This window comes from Taudactylus pleione, unplaced genomic scaffold, assembly GCF_031769625.1.
Source record: "Taudactylus pleione unplaced genomic scaffold, aTauple2 ptg000199l, whole genome shotgun sequence".
Lineage (NCBI taxonomy): Eukaryota > Metazoa > Chordata > Amphibia > Anura > Myobatrachidae > Taudactylus > Taudactylus pleione.
In genome coordinates, this window is record NW_028284601.1 from 6,796,421 (window position 1) to 6,820,765 (window position 24,345).

The 24,345-nt window shown below is 45.8% G+C and overlaps 1 protein-coding gene across 5 annotated transcripts in view; it reads right to left on the reverse strand.

Annotated features, from left to right (window-relative positions):
- BICRA (BRD4 interacting chromatin remodeling complex associated protein) overlaps positions 1-24,345 on the reverse strand; it is an 80,608-nt gene that overhangs the window by 27,117 nt on the left and 29,146 nt on the right. For 2 of the 5 annotated variants that reach the window (XM_088477078.1, XM_088477077.1), the window contains one exon: positions 5,590-5,730. The exons of the other annotated variants lie outside the window; for them this stretch is intronic. The gene's annotated coding sequence lies outside the window, so the exon portion shown is untranslated. The remainder of the gene's footprint in view (positions 1-5,589; positions 5,731-24,345) is intronic. 5 annotated transcript variants of the gene reach the window in all.

Genomic DNA, 24,345 nt, shown 5'->3' on the forward strand with positions numbered 1-24,345 from the left:
AGGATGAAGCCATTACACAGTTTGGGGCAGATGATACCTGTGTATAGCACAGAGCAGTGTCCAAACATTACACATATTGGGGAACATATTATTATCAGTTATTTAAAGAGCACACACATATTCCACATCGCTTTATCTGTAAATTGCACATTGCGAGGTCTTAGAATTACTCAGGTATGGGCAGATCTCTATACTGCACAATGTAATGCATTTCACAGACTGGAGCAAATATCAGTGGATAGCACAGAGCAGGGTCCTAGCATTACACATAATGGAGCAGATATCAGTATATTGCACAATGCAGGGTCATAGCATTACGGAGGCTAGAGCAGATATCTATATATTACATATACAGTGCAGGATCCAAGCATGACACAGTCTGGTGCTGATCTCTCTATATTACACAGTGCAAAGTCCTAGCATTACACAGACTGATGCTGATAGCTCTATATTACACAGTGCAAAGTCCTAGCATTACACAGACTGATGCTGATATCTCTATATTACACAGTGCAGGGTCCTAGCATTACACAGACTGATGCTGATATCTCTATATTACACAGTGCAGGGTCCTAGCATTACAGTCTGGTATTGATATCTCTATATTACAGTGCAGGGTCACAGTATTACTCAGACTGATGCTGATATCTCTAAATTACACAGACTGGTGCTGATATCTCTATATTACACAGTGCAGGCTCCTAGCATTACACAGACTGGTGCTGATATCTCTATATTACATATACAGTGCAGGATCCAAGCATTACACAGTCTGGTGCTGACATCTCTATATTACACAGAGCAGGGTCCTAGCATTACACAGACTGATGCTGATATCTCTATATTACACAGTGCAGGGTCCTAGCATTACAGTCTGGTACTGATATCTCTATATTACACAGTGCAGGGTCACAGTATTACAGTCTGGTGCTGATATCTCTATATTACACAGTGCAGGCTCCTAGCATTACACAGACTGGTGCTGATATCTCTATTTTACACAGTACAGTTTCCTGGCATTACACAGACTGGTGCAGATATCTCTATATTACACAGTGCAAGATCCTAGAATTACACAGTCTGGTGCAGATATCTCTATATTACACAGTGCAGGGTCACAGTATTACACAGACTGATGCTGATATCTCTATATTACGCAGTGCAGTCCCCTAGCATTACACAGTCTGGGCCAGATATCTCTATATAACACAGTGCAGGGTCCTAGCATTACACAGACTGGTGCAGATATCTCTATATTACACAGTGCAGGGTCCTAGCATTACACAGACTGGTGCAGATATCTCTATATTACACAGTGCAGGGTCCTAGCATTACACAGACTGGTGCAGATATCTCTAGATTACACAGTGCAGGGTCCTAGCATTACACAGACTGATGCTGATATCTCTATATTACACAGTGCAGGGTCCTAGAATGACACAGAGTGGTGCTGATATCTCTATATTACACAGTGCAGGGTCCTAGAATGACACAGAGTGGTGCTGATATCTCTATATTACACAGTGCAGGGTCCTAGCATTACACAGTCTGGTGCTGATATCTCTATATTACACAGTGCAGGGTCCTAGCATTACACAGTCTGGTGCTGATATCTCTATATTACACAGTGCAGGGTCCTAGCATTACACAGACTGGTGCTGATATCTCTATATTACACAGTGCAGGGTCCTAGTATGACAGATGGGATGTAGTTTGGAAGCAGACGGTCTAAATCCCGACCTCCGGCTTCCAGACTTTCTAATCCCGGCGTGGAAAACTCGACGCCTGTCATTAATCAGACGTCTGAAAAGTGTGGACAGCCGCGGGGGGCGGAGGCGAGGGTTAGGTTTAGGGCTCCCGGGAGTTAGGCACCCCCCCAGGAGGGTTAGGTTAGGGGAAGGGGGGGTTAGGGTTAGGCACCCCCGGGGGGAGGATAATGTTAAGCACCCCCGGGGGACTTAGGTTTAGGCTGCGGGTAAGGGGGGGGGGGGTTAGGTTTAGGCACTTGGGGGGGGGGGGTTAGGTTTAGGCACCCCTAAGGGAGGGTTAGCGATACTTACCTTAAGGACGGGATTTTCACCCTTGCCGGGCTGCCGCTGTCGGGATTTGAACCGCCGGCCGTGCGTCCGGTGGTAATACCTACTACACCCTGACAGATTGGGGCAGATGTATGTAAATTGCACAGGAATATTCACGTTGGGGCAGATACCTATATATTGCACAGGAATACCTATGCTGGGGGCAGATAACTGTATAGTGCACAGGAACATCTACGCTGGGGCAGATATCTGTATATTACACAGTGAGAGGGTCCTAGCATTACACAGATGGTGCAGATATCTCTATAGAGCACAATGCAGGGTCCTAGCATCACCTAGTTTGGGGCAGATATCTGTATATTACACAGCGCAGGGCCCTAGCATTACACAGGATTAAGCAGATACCAGAGCAGTGTCCTAGCGTTACACAGGTTATCCCTGATGTTTAAACATTACGGCAAACTACAGGGGCCTAGTATTAACCTATCTTGGTATGATGCCTATATAATGCACAATGCAAGTCCCTAGTATTACCCAGGATGGGGCAAATGTCTGTATAGTACACAGCGCAGGGACCTATCAGTACCCAGCTTGGGGCAGATGTCTGTATACAACACAACGCAGGGTCCTGACAGTGCCCAAAATAGGACAGAGGTCTGTACATTACACAGTGCAGGGAGCTAACAGTACCCAGCTTTGGGCAGAGGTACAGTGCATCCGGAAAGTATTCACAGCGCTTCACTTTTTCCACATTTTGTTACAGCCTTATTCCAAAATGGAATGAATTAATTTTTGTCCTCAAAATTCTACACACAATACCCCATAATGACAACGTGTAAAAAGTTTTTTTGCGATCTTTACAAACTTAGTTTAAAAATAAAAAAACGTAAAAATATTGTTACGTGTGTATGCACCTTTTTTATCAATTTGTCAATAACAACGTCGTTATTGTTAAATCGTGCAAAAAATTTGTATAGTTTATGAGTTATAACGATGAATGATCATCACAAATGCACACTCCCGTTTGTAGTTATCGTTCATCGTCTATTTCAGACTGTCCAACATGACGATTTTCAATTAAGGGAAGGAACGGTCATCCTTCATTACACTTCAAAAAATCGTTCACTTTTTCAAGGGAAAATCTGACAGAAAATCGTTGGTTACAAAATCGTTAAGTGTGTATGCACCTTAATAAATCACATGTACATAAGTTTTCACAGCCTCTGCCATGAATCTCAAAATTGAGCTCAGGTGCATCCTGTTTCAACTGATCATCCTTGAGATGTTCCTACAGCTTAATTGGAGTCCACCTGTAGTAAATTCAGTTGATTGGATAGGATTTTTAAAGGTATACACCTGTCTATATAAGGCCCCACTCTTGACAGTGTATTTCAGAGCACAAACCAAGCATGAAGTCCAAGGAATTGTCTGTAGACCTCCGAGACAGGATTGTCTCGAGACACAAATCTGGGGAAGGGTACAGAAAAATATCTGCTGCTTTGAAGGTCCAAATGAGCACAGTGGCCTCCATCATCCATAAATGGAAGAAGTTCGGAACCACCAGGACTCTTCCAAGAGTTGGCCGGCCGTCTAAACTGAGCGATTTGGGGAGAAGGGCCCTAGTCAGGGAGGTAACCAAGAACCCGATGGTCACTCTGTCAGAGCTACAGCATTCCTCTGTGGAGAGAGGGAACCTTCCAGAAGGACAACCACCTCTTCAGCAATCCACCAATCAGGCCTGTATGGTAGAGTGACCAGACGAAAGCCACTCCTTAGTAAAAAGCACATGGCAACCCACCTGGAGTTTGCCAAAATGCACCTGAAGGACTCTCTGACCATGAGAAACAAAATTCTCTGGTCTGATGAGACAAAAATTGAACTCTTTGACGTGAATGCCAGGCATTATGTTTGGAGCAAACCTGGCACTGGAGCAAACCCATCACCAGGCCAATACAATCCCTACAGTGAAGAATGGTGGTGGCAGCATCATGCCGTGGGGATGTTTTTCAGCGGCAGGAACTGGGAGACTAGTCAGGAAAGAGGGAAAGATGAATGCAGCAATGTACAGAGACATCTTGGATGAAAACCTACTCCAGAGCGCTGTTGATCTCAGACTGGGGCGACGGTTCATCTTTCAGCAGGACAATGACCCTAAGCACACAGCCAAGATATCAAAGGAGTGGCTTCAGGACAACTCTGTGAATGTCCTTGAGTGGCCCAGCCAGAGCCCAGACTTGAATCCAATTGAACATCTCTGGAGAGATCTGAAAATGGCTGTGCACCGACGCTTCCCATCCAACCTGATGGAGCTTGAGAGGTGCTGCAAAGAGAAATGGGCGAAACTGCCCAAAGATAGGCGTGCCAAGCTTGTGGCATCATATTCAAAAAGACTTGAGGCTGTGATTGCTGCCAAAGGTGCATCAACAAAGTATTGAGCAAAGGTTGTGAATACTTATGTATGTGTGATTTCTTAGGTTGTTTTTTGGGTTTTTTTTTTAAATGTAATTAGTAAAAATGTAAAAACAAAACAAAACCAAAAAAAACAAAAAACTTTACACGTCGTCATTATGGGGTATTGTGTGTAGAAGTTTGAGCACAAAAATTAATTTATTCCATTTTGATATAAGGCTGTAACATAACAAAATGTGGAAAAAGTGAAGCGCTGTGAATACTTTCCGAATGCACTGTATATGTACATTACACAGTGTACCCAGCTTTGGGCAGAGGTATGTACATTACACAGTGCAGGGAGCTAATTGTACCCAGCTTTGGGCAGAGGTATGTACATTACATAGTGCAGGGAACTAATTGTACCCAGCTTTGGGCAGAGTTATGTACATTACACAGTGCAGAGAGCTAATTGTACCCAGCTTTGGGCAGAGATATGTACATTACACAGTACATGGACCTAACAGTACCCAGGTTGGGGCAGTTGACTGTATACTACACAATGCAGGGTCCTAACAGTATCCAGCTTAGGGCAGATCTCTGTATATTGCAGTGTAGAGCCCTCTGGAAGATGCTTGTACATTAATAAAAAGTGCAGGGTCCTAGCATTACCCTGCTTTTTGGGCAGATTATCTTTACAATATGCCACGGTTAGATACCTGGTAATACAAAGCCTGTGTCGGTGTCTTTATATCTCCCAGCGCAGGGGCCTGGAGTATTATAAGCACTGTTTAGATCGCAGCACTGAGACAGTTACAGAGTGAAAGCCAGCTCTCTGAAACAAACAGAAAACACATCCTCCCCCCTCCGTCCTCTTTGAAGAGTCCATACACAGATTCTTTTCTCTCACAGCAGCATTGCAAGCTGCAAACTATCAGAGAGAAGAGGAGGGGTAAGTCCCATCACATCCCGGATAAGACAGCCAGTCCCCTTACACACACACTGGGTGTACCGTTCCATTCTGCAGGCTGCTGGGGGGAATCAGTAGGGAGTAGACTCAAACTGGGAGAGGATTCCCGTTCCCTCCCAATGCCCTGTTAATGAGGAGCTAACTGAAATAAATGGGGTATTCGTCTACATCGAGCCTAGCCAGGAATCTTACCCACACACTAGACACTGGAACAAAGAATATTCAATCCTATCATGACAGTCACGCACTGCAGAGGACACCAGGCAGATGAGGCTTATAAACTTGCCCTTCCTATAGATGCTCCAGTAGACGGCAGCTCAAGCGGGGACATTACTATAAAAAGAAAAATAAAAAAAAGCAGAATTTTTATGCTTGTTGGTTTACGCCCCCAAAGTCTTTGTCCACACGACATATTATATATACTGTATATTTGTTTGTTTTTTAGGCTCTTATGGCATCTCCAAAGGGATACGTTCAATATCCCGACACAGGGGATGCCGGAGCTTAGAACACCGGTGCTGGAATCTCGACATCGGTCAGTATCCCGACTGCCGGCATCCCGAAGGTAAGTAGCCGGTTTGGGGAAGGTTAGGGTTAGGCACTGAAGGGGGGGAGGGGGATAGATTAGGTTTAGGCACCAGGGAGGGTGGGTTGGGGAAGGGAGAAAGGGAGGGTTAGGATACCTACTGTCAGGTGGCGGTATCCTAACCCTGTTGGGATGCCGACATCGGGAATTTGACCATCTCACTCCAAAATCCCACAAAATCACTTCCCGGAAGCCTTGCATTTTCATTTTGCAAAAGGCACATCAAGGAGACGGCAAATTAAAATTGAGCCAATCACTATTTCCAGCCCATTATTCTCAGTCACTGGAGACATGCACCTTGTAAGTGGTGCTTTTCATCCGTCTAGCAACTCACTGGGAAGCCGGTTATGCTCAGATATAACTATCTGCCCTGTGTCTGATAAAAAACCTCCGGGATACCAGGAGCCACAGGAAGGTGCCAATAGCAAGGCATGGGGTTACCCATTGATAAGCATTGGAGCATTCCTACATAAGCATCATGCAAGGCTGAAGCCTATTACCCACTGATGTTAAAGTAAGGCAGCTTAGTAACATTTCCAAAGATGTGAAAATAAAACCTATTGGGTCTAATGGTGTGTTTGGTCTTTGTTACACATCTCAAAGCGTCAGTAAAAGCATGTATATAAATCTCATCCCAAACACATACACAAACACCATGTCCTGACAGCTGTGGGATTTACCACTAATATTACACCACTTCAGGATAAAGTAATCCTTAACAGGGCACATTTTATGGTTTCAAAGAATAAAGTGACTGATTTAGTGCAGTAACAGGGCCGGCCTGCACCCTTAGCGCCTGACGTCACGGGAAGTGTGTGAGTGTGTGTGTGCGCGTGTGCGTGTATGTGGCAGTACCGGTAAGTGCAGAGTAGATTGGAGCTTCCTTCCTGAGGAGGAATCGGTATGATTTACCGCCGGGGAATCTCGACAGCGGCTGCCCGACATGGTTGAAAATCCTGATCGTCCCTAAGGTAAGTATTGACTAACCTAATTCTCTCCCCTAACTCTAACCCTCCCTTAGGGGTGCCTAACCCTTATCTTCTCCGCCGCCTAAACCTAAGTTCCCCGGGGGGGTGCCTAACCCTAACCTCCCGGGGGGGTGTCTAACTCTAAGTCCCCCCCGGGAACCCTAAACCTAAGTGCGGCTATCCGCGTGGCGTCCCTTCGATTGGGATACCGGGCTCCTGGCGTATGTCTAATGACAGGCGTCGGCATATCGACGCCTGTCTTTAGACACTTGCCGGGATATGACAGTTGGGAAGCCGGCTGTCGGGATTAGGTCCGCCGGCTTCCCGACTGCATACCCCTGAGGATGCTCTAATCAGTGGCACAGACTACAGGGTGTCTGCCAGGACCATCTAAAAGGACTAACCGGTGGCACTGCAGCAGTGATCCTGGCTGCAAGGTGCCGTTCCAAGCATCCCGCGAGCCAGAAGCAAGGGCCATGGGGCAGCGACAGTTCCGCCCGCAGAACGTTGCACTTTGTGCGGAGGCACTGGTCGCACACCCCTAGTTACAGCCTGGTGATAACAATGACACCTGCTCAAGCCAATCATGGATCACTATATAAAAAGCAGAAAATAAACGGTCCCGATTGACAGAACTCTGGAAAGAGAGTCAGGGTCTACTGCAAAATATTGTAACTGCCCCTATGACCATAGAACACATTCACAGCTGGAAAAGAAACTTTATGGAGTAAGATATTCCAGCTACTTCAGAGACTTGTATCACATCGGTCACCTAAAAGTATTACAAATGACTGCTGGCCAAGTGCATGCAAATGTATGAAATGCTGAAGTATGGACAGACATAGGCTATAGGATGGGCAAGGATTATAGTAAAAAGAGGTGTATTTTTATTCTAAACCAGTGGTTCTCAAAGTCGGCCTTCAGGACCCCAAACAGGTTCTACTTTCCAGGTCACTCAACAGGTGCACAGGTGTATTCATTACTCATTAAATTGACACATTTTAAAAGATCCACAGGTATAGCTAATTATGGGCCTGATTCAGAGACGGACGCTAATGTGATCGTAACCGCGTTTTCGTACGCAAGGCAGCTGCGAAAACATGATGTTAGCAAAGACGCCCACTGCTGCCTTCTTATGTGCGTGCGACGACGCATCTACGTAACATCGAAGCACATCGGTGGGCATCTTACCCCTGCGGAAGATCTGACCTGCCGCAGCCTTGGGTGCTCCTCTGACACGCAGGCCTAATTTATGCACGCCCATGTAACGGTGTTTAAATGGACAGGCACGCCTGCGTTTTTGTGACCACTCCCCAATATCACCCCCAAACGCTGGCAGTCTGTAGTCAGTAGTGATGGATTCAACTTTGTGTGCGTAATCGCAATGCGATCGCAGCGCACGTGCAGTGCATACGCTTTGGCTAACAACCGCTCGATCTGCGTGAAAATTGCATTAGTGTCCATCTCTGATTCAGGCCCTATTGTCCCTCGTGATTCGGCGAGGAGAGCTGGAAGGCATGCACTGTTTGGGGTCCTGAAGGAAGAGATTGAGAACCTGTGTTCTAAACTGATATAGCGCAAGGACAGATACCAAGGTTTATATTCACCATGCAGAATAGAAGTGGTGCTGTACACACTCAGGGAAATAAAGGACAGATACTGAGAGGGCGGCTACACGGTACGATATTTTAAACGATATTGACGTTTTTGACAGATTGGAATGACAAATAGTTTAAAATCTGCCGTGTGTAGGCACGATAATGATGTCGCTCTAGCTGGTCGTTGGCCGGGGTCTGTGATCTTTTGAACATGCAGAAAGATCACGACCTGTCATCCACAATTTGATACACACTGTTCCGTGTGTACGCACGATGAACGACTTGTCGTCACTTTTCCTGGTCACCCCCCCTCCACCATTTTGTGCCAGCCGACGGGGAGACAGAAGATGCATCGTAAAGCTGTTTGCTGCCAAATGATATATCGTTAACGACCCATCTATATTGTTTGTACAATCGTTCCATGTGTATGCACAATATCGTTTGTCCGGGAGTGTTCAGGATTTCAAGGGAAATCGTTAACGAGAACGTATCGTTGCCTACATCGTTCCGTCTATAGGGGCCTTTGCACGTAGTTAATGAGTAATGACTGATACACACTGGAGCTGTGTCGTTCCAATTTGGCCAAATCAGAACGACATATCGCGCAGTGTGTATGCACGATATGTGCACTCCCACTGTCGCAATGTGACGACATCAGGTTTAATGTGCTGCACATCAAAACTGAGGATATCGCATGTGGCGCAATGCATATTACTAAAGGACGGAACGAGTGATCATTTCCGACCTTCATTAATCGCTGAAATGTGTACCAGTAATCACGCGATGCCCAGGGTGTACCTGGACATTGGCACAATTGCCGGTCACACAAGTGTGTACCCACCTTATCTCTGGGCAGAACATATAATGAGAGCAAGATACAGTGTAAGTGATGTAAGTGATACTGTCCATGCACAGATAAGAGTAGCAGATACTAAGGATTATATACAGCACACAGAATGAAGTAATACTTTGCTTATAGCCACTAATAGCCTTCTATATTACTATACAATCTTATTTGATTTTGTCATTACCTCCCTTTTTTATGCACTTACCCCGGGCCACACCACGTAGACATTGCCGCGAACCGGCTTTTACAATTGAATGGTGGCATTCGAGGGAGCACACTTGATGAAAATAGCCAGCGAAATAAGCTATTAATGTAACCTTCTGCAAACGGAACTCGAGGCTAATTGATTAGGCCCCAAGAACTACATACATATACACTTACAGAGGCAACGTTGGGTTTCTATGTCCTTTGCAGAAAAAGAAAAAAACTATTTAAAAAAAGCTCCAAGAGGGGAGCGAAACGCGTCGAAGGGACTGTTATATACTGTGACCAGTACTGCTATATATTTGGAGTGGACTTTTGATTATTTGCCAACAGTCATCACCGCATTGACTTCAATTGCACAGGAGAGGTGCCAGCTCCATTCAAAGCGCAGCCAGCCGGCAATTAGGACGTGGAGGAGTGAGGTGGATAATACGCTATCAGCAGAGACACGAGGCCGATGTCGGCCAGGTATGTGTCTCACCTACAGCCGCAACTCCTGCCCCACAATCACGAGGTGACTCCTGTTGCAGATACCATCCGTGTGCGGAGTGTAAATCCTGAATACTCCTTTCCACTACACCTAACGGGTTACATACACTACAAAGGAGCTCCGGCGCACCACAAGTCTCAGCCCAACGCTGACACACACGCAACCCAATTGAAAGGGAAAACTCTTGTCCAGCAAGTATTGTGTGAAGTGCCATCCGGGCGGACATATGGTATTTCAATCAGCACTTCTACACCGACCATCTATAAAAAGCTCCAGTGCACTATAAGTATCATCAAACTATTGACATTTCAACATCTAATTCAATGGGATACTACAATCATTTTTGATGTATCAAGCGGTGAGCAACTGAATTGTATTGTATCGAATTAGATACCTTTATAACATTTATTAGAGTTGTACGAGCAGTCACAGATATTGTTACATTTGATACATTATTCTCCACAGTGAGATTCTTATGATCATTTTTATGGCTATTTATGAATTTCTTCTATTGTATGTTTATACCCCTTTTACACCAAAATCCCGAGTCAGACCCTGCAATTTGAACACTGGTCAATCCCGGGTCGAACTTGGCTTCAGACCACGTTTACACTGCAACTCGACCCGGGTTATTCCTGGATTTGCCCTGTTTACACTGAACCCGGGTAATCCCTGCTTCTCTCTATAGAAGTCATTAAAAATGGTCTGTTTTAATGTCTGACAAAGATGGTCACAAAAGGCAACAAAAGAGAGGGGTGGGGACTGCTTACAGCATTGCTACAGGCTGCTGTTCTGGCTGTGGCAGGCTGTGTATCAGTCTGCGTTTGTGGCTGCTGGTCAGGCTGTGGTGCAGGTTGCTGTTCTGGCTGTGGTAGGCTGTGTGCCTGCCTGCTTTTGTGGCTGCTGGTCAGGCTGCTGTGGTGAAGAAGGATAGGCAGGCAAGCGATGGCTTCATGTGCATCTCTCTCTGCAGGTCACTGACAAATTACATCATCTGCCGGTGCCCCAGAAGCTCCAATCAACATCTTTCGGAGCTAGCCGGGTCAAATAATCCAGGTAGCACCCGTTTACACTGCCTCATGACCCGGGAACAACCCGTTTTCAACCCTGCTCTCAACCAGAGTAAGATTGCCCGGTAAATCGAGCCGGGTTATTTTTTTGGGAGCCGTTCACACAGAGCCTCGACCCGGATCGACCTGGCAATAACCCGGGTTATTTGTTTGGTGTAAAAGAGGTATTATTAAATGTTTTTTTCAGAATTCAGAGAAGTTTATGATGTGGATCATTTTGGTATACTGCACTTTACATTACAGCAGCGCAACTTGCAAATAAGTTTTTCTTTTTCTTCTTGTTGTGTATGTCAGACTAGCAACTGACAATCGAGTTTTTGCAGCGCTGTATATTGTATTAGATAATTCAATTCGATACACATATCATTTCCATTTTCATTTTCCATTATGTTAAATCGAGCGCCGGGTGTGAACTGAGGATCTCGCTTTTCTGTCGTACCTCAGTTCGTGTTGTGTTCATTCCATGTCCCTTGCGTCTATGTATTTACCACTTTGTTGATCTTCAAGATATATTATTGTTTGTTTCTATATTTTCCCTATTTGCAGTGTGACGTTTTATATGGCTTATATACATTGAAAAAAAAAAAAAAAAGGTTAAAAACGCCACAACATGCGGTTCATCAATATTTAACTCTATATCTCTACTGACTCTATATCTCACTGTCTCTACATCACACAGCCTCCACATTACACTGTCTCTATATCACACTGACTCTATATCTCACAGCCTCCACTCCAGTTTACATCTCAATTATTACCTTGTCCACAGCATGAACACCCTTACTTCACACAACCCCCATATTCTATGTCCACATAATCCTCTACTTTATCCGTCCCTCTCTTCCCCCTCCTGTTTCCTCCACTTGCTGTTCTTCCTTTTTTTCTCTCATCAGTCTGCTTCCAACCCTCTGCTTCTTTCCCCCACTTCTCCTATACCTCCACTCTCAACCACCTCCCTCCATGGTCTTGTTACCCCACTACTAAGCCCCATTCCCTCCTCGTTCTGTCTGTCACCTCCAGGGCTGCCAAGAGAAATTCTGGGCCCGGGTACTGCAACATCCTGTGGGACCACATCATGTATGGCTGCACCCATTTGTGAGTGGGTCTAGCATGTGAGATGCACCCACTCACAGGAGCATGGCATAGCACCCAGCAGCTGGAACTAAAGTAGTCACTACTGTATTAGGATGGCGGGACAGTCCCATAATAGCTGCATTTCTTGTCAGGCTGTATATAGATGCTAAAATGTAACACACAAATTAAAGTGCTTCTACTTTACTTTGTACATCTCTCATGTAAATAACACAAACAATCTATTTTCTATCATAGAGATAGATGTATGAAGGACTTAATTTTTACATAACATCAGGTCGTCTTATACACACACATTCCGCAGCACATATCCTAACCCACTGCTCCATGCTCCTTCTTCACTATCTACCCCTCTGTGTCACCCCTGTCTGTCTGCCCTTCCCCTTTAGAATGTAAGCTCTCACGAGCAGGGCCCTCATCCTCACGTGCTTCTCCTCCCCCTACTTATAGTATAATTTACTCCTAACTCCCTACAATGGCACCTACCACCTGGTTGCTCATGTCCTGCTGCTTGTGTTTTGCAGCTGAGTTTATAACCTTGTCCTTGTCCTGCATTGTTTTGTATTACTATTAACTGTTTTTCTTGTGTGCTCATTTATGTACTGTGTAAGGCGCTGCGGAACCTTTGTGGCGCCATATAAATAAAGGATAATAATAATAATAATAATAATATTTAAGGCCGGGGACAGTGTCAGACCAGGATATCTAGGGACACATTTGTCTAGGAACTGCCCCTGGAAACCGGGAAGTTAAGAGATTATTTATGGTATAGCAGCTGGAGCTTGTATCCCAGGCATCCTATTATCTCCAGAACTCACGTGTGTTTCTTACACATTAAGTAATCTAGTACACGGAAGGTGAGTCACACTAACGTGTATGTTATTATCTCTTACTCATCATGGCAAGCGCTCTCACTATATACCGGCGGACACAGGACTGCGCTCTGCAATGGAGAAGCGGCAGGGAACAAGTTAACGGGCGGGTGTCTGCAATGTGTTGCAGGCTGCCCTGCAACAGTTAAACAGCCGGGAGGGGGTGTGAAGTTGGGGATAGGAATGCTGTCTGGCCTGGTACATAGCTTGTGAGGCCGCACTAAGCGGGAGCCCTGAGAACTGAACAGAACAGATCTGTTTTCTGACCCCCACATCCAGTTATTGCCACAGAGCTGGTTTACTGGGCATTGTGCATTATTCCGTTTTACGGCCCACATTTATCCCAGCCTAAGCCACAGCTTGTTACTGTCATAGGCACATCTGGCCAACCGAGCAAAATAATGTGCCACATACCTAGAGGGTTGTGAAGGTCACAACAGGCTAACGCTGGATACACACTGTCCGATATTTTTGATGGGGCCGACAAACAGGGCCCATTTGGAAGCAAATCGAAAAGACCCAATATCTGTGCTACACATTGCGCGGGTTTTTCTTTATTAGACGTTACAGATTTTCGGCCACACTACATTGATATTGCATATGTCCGCCGACAAGGAGGATGACATGGCCATGGGAAAACGTAGGGAATATGGGCATATTATCAAGAATACGCACACACTGGTCAATATCGCGAGATTTAAGGTCCTATAGATTGTAAGCTTGCGAGCAGGGCCCTCTTACCCTTATGTATGTCTTTACAACCCAGTATAATGTTAATTCAAATTGTAAAACACAACTGAATTTGCTGCGCTATATAAGTAACTTAATAAATAAATAAGGTTACATTTTGCTGTCTTGGCCAACCGATCCAATAATCGAAGCAGTTCGCTTGTGGACTACGAACTACACAATATATCTGGCCGATCATTGGATTATTGGCAAATCGGTCCAAAAATTCTATAGTGTGTTCCTGGCTTAATTCAGAGGGAGGCAACCTTTGGTAGAACTACAGGACCCAGCATCCCATGCCAATCGTAGTTTGCCTACATCTGCTAAATAAAGGTTTCATACAGAACTGCATGTTTGCAGACCCTTAGGGATTTTTTGTGACCCTCTTGCTTCAGTCTAGACATGGAGAGGTGCAAAGAAAAAGTTCTCTCCCCCTTGCGAGTACACAATTGGGAATGTGGGAACGAGGTCTTATCTGTGAGGGAGGGTTTCCCAGACCTACAGATGCTGCTCTTTGACCCCTGACATAATCTGCTCACTAGAGACAGACTAGGTTACAAAACATGCCCCATCCACACCTCTGACACCGTGCAGGCCTTTTGCTAGCATGTCCCTATCTGCATGGAAGACAAGCTTATTTATATAGCTTCCGGTGTTCACCATCTAATACAACCACAAAACACGTATATATGTGGCAGTAAATATGCGAAACAAATTACGGGTGGTGATGACGAGGGAGATAACGGATTATCTTGTGTTATTATGAGTAACCTGCTCTTCCTGGGACTGTAATAACAGGGTACCTGATAGCAGACTTATCCTCAACAATTCATACGTAAAAGTGAAACGGTCTGTATTCTACAAACAGCGAAAATGACGGACCTGCAGCGATATATACAAGCACTGCTGCTTTCAGAATGGCCTAGGCTGCAGGCATGCTACATGGGTGGGTAGCCCGATCATCTAACTACACACCATCTATCCAGAATCTCTCATCATGTGGCAGGGAAATACAAAGATAGACATCTGTGAGGATTCCCCCCTACCCTGTCCAGCAGAAAAGTACTGCTCTCCACACATCCTGTCAGCAACTCGTCAGCTGTCAAAAAAATGGAAACTCTACATCCTCCCTAACCTGCACTGAGTATACTGCAGGGAAGGAAATCATGTACACATCACTATGTACACTGTAATGGCCGTAAGGAACAGATTTTCACAGCAGTAACCACAGGAAAGCATAATACAAAGTACACTGCAGCCACTAGAACAATACACAGATTGCACTGCAGTAACCAGAAAGAGGTACACTGCACAATATACACAGAGCAGAGTACTGCAGTACAGGAAACATTCTAAACACCAGAGTGTACACTGCAGTCCCGTACAGCCATGGCCAAAAGTTTTGAGAATGACACAAGTCTTGGTTTTCACAAAGTTTGCTGCTTCAGTGTTTTTAGACCTTTTTGTCAGATGTTACTATGGTATAATGAAGTAAAATTACAGCATTTAAGTGTCAAAGGCTTTTATTGACAATTACATTAAGTTTATGCAAAGAGTCAATATTTGCAGTGTTGACCCTTCTTTTTCAAAACCTCTGCAATTCGCCCCGGCATGCTGTCAATCAACTTCTGGGCCACATACTGACTGATGGCCGCCCATTCTTGCCTAATCAATGCTTGGAGTTTGTCAGAATTTGTGGGTTTATGTTTGTCCACCTGCCTCTTGAGGATTGACCACAAGTTCTCAATGGGATTAAGATCTGTGGAGTTTCCTGGCCATGGACCCAAAATGTTGACGTTTTGTTCCCCGAGCCACTTATCACTTTTGCCTTCTGGCAAGGTGCTCCATCATGCTGGAAAAGGCATTGTTCCTCACCAAACTGTTATTGTAAGATTGGGAGAAGTTGCTCTTGGAGGATGTTTTGGTACCATTCTTTATTCATGGCTGTGTTCTTAGGCAGAATTGTGAGTGCGCCCACTCCCTTGGCTGAGAAGCAACCCCACACATGAATGGTCTCAGGATGATTTACTGTTGGCATGAGACAGGTCAAAGACTTTTGGAGGATGGCCTGGTGTCAAGAAAGGCAGCAAGAAGCCACTTCTCTGCAGGAAAAACATCAGGGACAGACTGATTTTCTTCAAAAGATACAGGGATTGGACTGCCGAGTACTGGGGTAAAGTTATTTTCTCTGGATGAATCCCCTTTCAGATTGTTTGAGGCATCTGAAAAAACGCTTGTCTGGAGAAGGAAAGGTGAGCGCTACCATAAGTCCTGTATCATGCCAACAGTAAAGCAACCCTTCATGTGTGGGGTTGCTTCTCAGCCAAGGGAGTGGGCTCACTCACAATTTTGAACACAGCCATGAAAAAAGAATGTTACCAAAGCATCCTCCAAGAGCATCTTCTCCCAACCATCCAAGAACAGTTTGGTGATGAGCAATGCCTTTTCCAGCATGATGGAGCACCTTGCCATAAGGCAAAAGTGATAACTAAGTGGCTCGGGGAACAAAACATCAAAATTTTGGGTCAATGGCCAGGAAACTCCCCAGACCTTAATCCCATTGAGAACTTGTGGTCAATTTTCAAGAGGCGGATGGACAAATAAAAACCCACAAATTCTGACAAACTCCAGCATTGATTAGGCAAGAAAAAGGTCTTGAAAAAGAAGGGTCAACGCTGCAAATATGGAATCTTTGCATAAACTTAATGTAATTGTCAATAAAAGCCTTTGTCACTTATGAAACGCTTGTAATTTTACTTCATTATACCATAGTAACATCTGACAAAAAGGTCTAAAAACACTGAAGCAGCAAACTTTGTGAAAACCAATACTTGTGTCATTCTCAAAACTTTTGGCCATGGCTGTACATAGCTTTATACACAGCACAGAAAGTACTATAGGAATTCTAACACCACAGTGTGCACTGCAGTCACTGCACATGGGTTTATACACAGCACAGAGGGCCTGATTCAGAGCCGGACGCAATTAGCGCTCGCTCGTCCAGAAAATAGGGGTGGCTATTCAAATCAACCGTTCGCTCTTTGCGGTCTGTTCACGCCTCTAGGTCTGAACGAGCAAACAAAACTTGCGGTCGCTTTTTGAAAAAATACGCCCCCTGGCCGCTCGCATCCTACATCATGTCCGCTATTTATTAGATTAATCGAGTACATCGATCAGGGTATGAACTGCTCGCTATTCTTGGGGTTGGTTTTTGCTACCACAATTTTGCGAGCAGTTCTGGCTATAAAATAACCAAGTGACGTGGTCAATGACGCTGCTGTATTAATTATGCACACCCATAAAATGCCCATTTTGACCTTTAAGCACGCCTGCGATGGGATCTCCACTCCCCGTTTTCAAGCACCTTCCCCTGTTACCACCCACATACGCCTACTCCTGTCACTCAAATTATCAGGCATTCGCTATTTTGCGAGCACATGAATTTCGACCGCACTGACTAGTTTGCGCATGCGTATAACGATCCGTACGCATGCGCAGTTGGGCAAACATCGCTCAGAGCGAACGAGCGGCTCTGAATCAGGCCCAGAGAGCACTACAGTCACAGAACACATTGTAGACACCAGTGTGCACTGCAGTCACTTGACATGGGTTTATATTGGAAAAGGTTCCTAGGAAAAAATCCTGGGTCTCGGGCAGGGTTTTACGCCGGTAAGGCTCGGTGGAAACGTGTATCTTGGGTCATCTGACCCGGGTTCCGTTCACAGAATAGGGAGAAACGGATTTCCTGGCGCTTGGAGATGAGGTTATCTCCAAACGCTGGCAGAGGAAAGCCCCAGCAATATCCGGGGCCGGCCTGTGGTGTAAATGGGGTTCAAGCCGCTGTGACATGGCTTGAAACCCGTTTTCAGCATCCCGGGCTGGACCCGGGATTTTGGCAGAAAAGAAGTATAAACACTACAATGGAAACAAATGACTGGAAATAGTGTACATAGCAAAAAAAAAGTACCTTGCATTCACAGGTAACATTATAATTACCACAGAGTGCACTGTAAACAATGCGCACAGCAAATACTACACTGCAGTCACTGGTAGAACTATAAACACTATGGGACAAAACTGAAATGAATGGAAATATTGTACATAGCAAAATGTATTCACTGGTAGCGTTGTAAACACTTAAGTGTACAGTGGTAACATAATTACCACACAGTAAGTACAATAAACACTAGAGAAGACACTGCAGTCACTAATACCCCTTTCACACTTAGGACCGCATTCAGAGCCGGACGCTATTTGCGCTCGCTCGTTCAGAAAAAAGGGGGTGGCTATTCAAATGAACCGTTCGCTCTTTGCAGTCTGTTCACGCCTCTAGGTCTGAACGAGCGAACAAAACATGCGGTCGTTTTTTGGTAAAATACGCCCCCTGGCCGCTCGCATCCTACGTCATGTCCGCTATTAATTTGATTAATAGAGTACATCGACCAGCGTATGAACTGCTCGCTATTCTTGTGGTTGGTTTTTCCTACCGCAATCTTGCGAGCAGTTCTGACTATAAAATAACCCAGTGACGTGGTCAATGACGCTGCTGTATTAATTATGCACACCCTTAAAACGCCCATTTTGACCTTTAAGTACACCTGCGTTCGGATCTCTACTCCCCGTTTTCAAGCACCTTCCCCTGTTACCACCCACATACGCCTCCTCCTGTCATTCAAAATAGCAGGCATTCGCTATTTAGCGAACAAATGATTTTCGGCCGCACTGACTGGTTCGCGCATGTGTATTACGATCCATACGCATGCGCAGTTGAGCAAACATCGCTCGGAACGAACGAGCGGCCGCTTACGAGCGGCTCTGAATCAGGCCCTTACTCCAATAACCCAGGTTATTGCATGTGAACGCGCAGCAACCCGGGCTACTGTGCAGCGTGTAAGAGCCAGGATGAAATAAGCTGGCATTTCAGCCCTGGTCACGAGAAGCGTGTTCACCCAGCCTGTAGTACAGTGTGAACAGGTAACCCGGGTCGATGCGACCCGGGTCCCATTCACTGCGTAGTCATTTAATCTCCAAGCGCTGGCTCATCACGTGATGTCATCGACCCGGCATTAGCAATCCGTACCCTGCAGTCACTGTACATAGCACAGAGCGCATTGTAGTCACCGGTAACATTATAAACACCACAGAGTACACTGCAGTCACTGGACACAGCGCAGAGTGACCTACACATATTACACAGCAGTAATCAGAGAGCACGATCGTACACCACACAGAGGGCCTGATTCAGAGAAGCTCGTAAAAGGCCGCTCGTTCGCTCCGCGCGATGTTCGCACAACTGCGCATGCGTATGGGTCGTAATGGGCATGCGCCAACCAGTCATGCGGTCGGAAATCGAGCGCTCGCAAAATAGCGAGTGCCTGCTAATTTGAGTGACAGGATGAGGCGTTTGTGGGTGGTAACAGGGGAAGGTGCTTGAAAACGGGGAGTGGAGATCCGAACGCAGGCGTGCCAAACGGTCAAAACGGGCGTTTTAAGGGTGTGCATAATTAACAAAGTAGCGTCATCGGCCACGTCACTTGGTTGTTTCTTAGCCTGAACTGTTCGCATGATTGCGGTAGGAAAATCCAACCACAAGCACTGCGAGCAGTTTAGACGCCTTTCAATGTACTCGATTAATCTAATAAACAGCGGAGATGACGAATGATGCGAGCGGCCAGGGGGGCATCTTTACAAAATAGCGAGCGCAAGTTTCGTTCGCTCGCTCAGACATAGAGGCGTCAACAGACCACAAAGAGCGAGCGCTCAATTTAAATATCCGGCCCCTTTTTCTGAACGAGCGAGCGCAAATAGCGTCCGGCTTTGAATCAGGCCCAGAGGCTCCGGAGCACAGAAACTGAATGAAATCATTTTACAGAGGACACAGCAGCTACTCATAGGAAAATGTATGCACAGCACAGAGTACACTACAATAACAGGAAACACTGTACACAGCAGGACAAACAGAGGTAAAATAAAATAATGGCCTAAGGGCCGCACCCTGGAGGTTAATTTGTAACCAGACTATATGATATCCAGGTGTTTCAGGCATGACAGTAATACGCAGCATTTTTTTTTTTTTTTTTTTATCTTCCCTAGTTACAAAACTAAAAACAAAATACATATATGGTTATATCACCTGAGGAATACATTACACATACATAGTATATAGGTGTATTATGCGGGGCTAAAGGGTGTAAGGTGGCCATAAACAGCCAGATCTGCTGACAAACTGGACAAATCTGGGACCACAAGTTTGAGTCATATTGGGCCTAATAACTTCTATCACCAGATGAAAGCAAACGCATACAGCTCCCAGTCACCAGCAGACAGGTACACCTGATCACAATCAGAACCATTCCAAACTCCGGCTATTTACGTTCAGCACACAAAGCAGCACCTGAGCAATATGGTTAAACACAGCCAATTTACTTGATAAATTGTGCTATGTACGATCAGCTTAACCTAAAGTACAAAGCCCTGGCATTAAACACACAAAACAGTGTGTAGAGAAATGCGTAGATGGAACTTGTAGCGTTCCAACAAAAACATTTCATGCCAGACCTTGACAAACCGGCAATCTGTGACATTTTTCTCTCTAGTTTAAACGTATATTAAAGCAATTATTGGGGGGACAAAAAAAAAAAAAAGTTAAAAATGTACCCGTCATGTATACACACACTGGAGGCAGCCATTTTCTAGGTTGAAACAAACATCAGCATATGAATTCACAAGGAATTGGTGACATCACTGAGGCACGACACGCAAAATGATGCGTGCACTTCAAAACAACTGAGACATAAAGGGGCGATTCAATGCAGTGTGATGCTGAATAGCCCGAGAAGGGGTTCCCGGAGCTATTCAATTGGCCGCGCAGTTAAGTCAGACTATAGGATTTCTGCTCGCACCCTCCTGAGGTGCGAACAGAAATCAGACTTGAGTGCCGGCCGCGATGCTCTTTTACTGGCTTAGCGCGGCACTAACAGCCTCGTGGCCGGCACTTTAGTCGGAGATTGCCGGTTAACGCGACTAAACACCCAGCTTAATGGCACGGTAGCTGGCATTCTCCTACTTAAGTGGTTCTAGTCGGACTGAACAGTGCGATCAATTGAACAGGGTGATGTAGTCAGGAAGCCGGGGGTCTAAATGCCGACCGCCGGCTTCCCGACTGTCTAATCCCGGCAAAGTACTAATGTCAGGCGTCGGGTTCATTAGACAGACGCCCGGCATACCGAATGAAGTAAGCCGGGCGCGGAGAGCCGCGCAGGTGGAGTGTGTTAGGTGTCAGGGCTCCCAGGGGGACTCAGGGTTAGCGTTAGGTACCCCTGGGGGGAGGTTAGGGTTAGGCACCCCCCCCCCGGGAGACTTTGGTTTAGGCTGCGGGGGCAGTGGGGGGGGGGGTAAGGTTTAGGCACTTTTAGGGGTGAGGTTAGGGTTAGTTACCCCTGAGGGAGGGCTAGGGTGGAAAATAGGATTAGTATACTTATCTTATTAAGCGATCGGGATCTTCACCTCTGCCGGGCTTCCGCATGCGGCCGGCGGTATTACCTACTACGCCCGCTACAGGAACTCCTTCCAATAGTTATTCAACATCTCGCTGAATTGAATCGCCCCCAATGCCAGCTTTGATACAGTATATATGCAATGTCAGGATGATAGTTGTTCACATTCAATATTAGCTAGCTCACTTATCTAGCGTTAACTCATGTTAGTTCTTTCTGAATTGCAATAGAGCAGCTTCGTAACGCAGTTTGAGTATTTTACCATTTTCATGTCACCCCGATGAATAAGGAAGTTTATACTGATCTGAATGAATTAGCATTTTGTGATGACACCAGTTCATAGAGAATCAATTGGGCATATTCTCAGATATTTGGTTTAGCCCACAAAACGGCTGCCACCATTATGTGGAGGCAATTGGTAGACTTAAAATGAATAAAAACAGGACACGTCTTTCGCATAACAAATCCCTACAGCTTTCTATGGGGAGTGTGAAGATGTCCAATGTACCAAGCTCCAAAAAGAAATGATCGTTTTCTAGGCCCCCCTGCCACCGATTATAAACAGACCCTTCAAAGTGATCTAGGAAACCTTTTAACAGGTACAAAATGAACATTATATCCAAGAATTACATACAACTTGAGCCGGTGTTTGGTACTTACTAAAGAGTGATTAACTTTGAGTTGAGTTGTACGCTAATGCCGCCGCTGCGTATGTGCACGCAGGGGATATACGAAAATATGCTAATGTCGCAGATGCTGGGACTTGTACTGAGACGCCCACTGGAGCCAATGGCAAATCCAAGTAACTCCGTACTAATACGCAGCTGCAAAGGCAGGTCCTCCGATAATCGGCCGCACGGAATGGCCGCCTGAACTGAGACGTAGGGAGCCAGGTTTTGTGTGTGTACGGGATCTTAGAAGCAGGCAGCGATGCTCCCTGAAAACGGTAGGAGATACGTCTGCGTTTTTGGCGGCACACCCCATTACCTCCACCAAACGGCCCTTAATGGTCAATCACTCTGCAAATAAAAAGTCGCTGCCTGCAACTACTGTAATGGACCTTGCAGACAGCCGATAACCACTGAGGAAACATCAACTGTGAATCAGGACCCACATACAGAGTGAGGAAAGCACTGCCCTATTACATTACAGGAAGGACTAAAACGAGAACATTACTCCCTGACAGACAGACACTACCATAAACTTCCTAGTTTCAGCTGGGCTCAGCAGAGATTCCTCCCTACAGTATGTCCACTTCCCCAATATGTTACCAGAATGTCCAATGTGTATACATAATGCTACTCCCCCACGCTTCTGTTCACCCAGCACAGGTTTCACTATGTACATAATACTACTCCCCCATGCTTCTCTCCACCCAGCACAGGCTCCACTCTGTACATAATACTACTCCCCCATGCTTCTCTCCACCCAGCACAGGTTCCACTCTGTACATAATACTACTCCCCCACGCTTCTCTCCACCCAGCACAGGTTCCACTCTGTACATAATACTACTCCCCCATGCTTCTCTCCACCCAGCACAGGTTCCACTCTGTACATAATACTACTCCCCCACGCTTCTCCTCACCCAGCACAGGTCTTACTATGTGTACATAATGCTACTCCCCCACGCTTCTGTTCACCCAGCACAGGTTTCACTATGTGTACATAATACTACTCCCCCACGCTTCTCTCCACCCAGCACAGGTTCCACTCTGTACATAATACTACTCCCCCATGCTTCTCTCCACCCAGCACAGGTTCCACTCTGTACATAATACTACTCCCCCATGCTTCTCTCCACCCAGCACAGGTTCCACTCTGTACATAATACTACTCCCCCACGCTTCTCTCCACCCAGCACAGGTTCCACTCTGTACATAATACTACTCCCCCATGCTTCTCTCCACCCAGCACAGGTTCCACTCTGTACATAATACTACTCCCCCATGCTTCTCTCCACCCAGCACAGGTTCCACTCTGTACATAATACTACTCCCCCACGCTTCTCCTCACCCAGCACAGGTTTCACTATGTGTACATAATACTACTCCCCCACGCTTCTCCTCACCCAGCACAGGTTTCACTATGTGTACATAATACTACTCCCCCACGCTTCTCCTCACCCAGCACAGGTTTCACTATGTGTACATAATACTACTCCCCCACGCTTCTCTCCACCCAGCACAGGTTCCACTCTGTACATAATACTACTCCCCCATGCTTCTCTCCACCCAGCACAGATTTCACTATGTACATAATACTACTCTTCTACGCTTCTCTCCACCCAGCACAGGTTTCACTATGTGTACATAATACTACTCCCCCACGCTTCTCCTCACCCAGCACAGGTTTCACTATGTGTACATAATACTACTCCCCCACGCTTCTCCTCACCCAGCACAGGTTTCACTATGTGTACATAATACTACTCCCCCACGCTTCTCTTCACCCAGCACAGGTCTTACTATGTGTACACAATACTACTCCCCCACGCTTCTCTTCACCCAGCACAGGTTTCACTATGTGTACATAATATTACTCCCCCATGCTTCTCCTCACCCAGCACAGGTCTTACTATGTGAACACAATACTACTCCCCCACGCTTCTCTTCACCCAGCACAGGTTTTACTATGTGTACATAATACTACTCCCCCATGCTTCTCCTCACCCAGCACAGGTTTCACTAAGTGTACAAAATACTACTCCCCCACGCTTCTCTCCACCCAGCACAGGTTTCACTATGTGTACATAATACTACTCCCTCATGCTTCTCTTCACCCAGCACAGGTCTTACTATGTATACATAATACTACTCCCCCACGCTTCTCTTCACCCAGCACAGGTCTTACTATGTGTACATAATACTACTCCCCCATGCTTCTCTTCACCCAGCACAGGTTTCACTATGTGTACATAATACTACTCCCCTACGCTTCTCTTCACCCAGCACAGGTCTTACTATGTGTACATAATACTACTCCCCCATGCTTCTC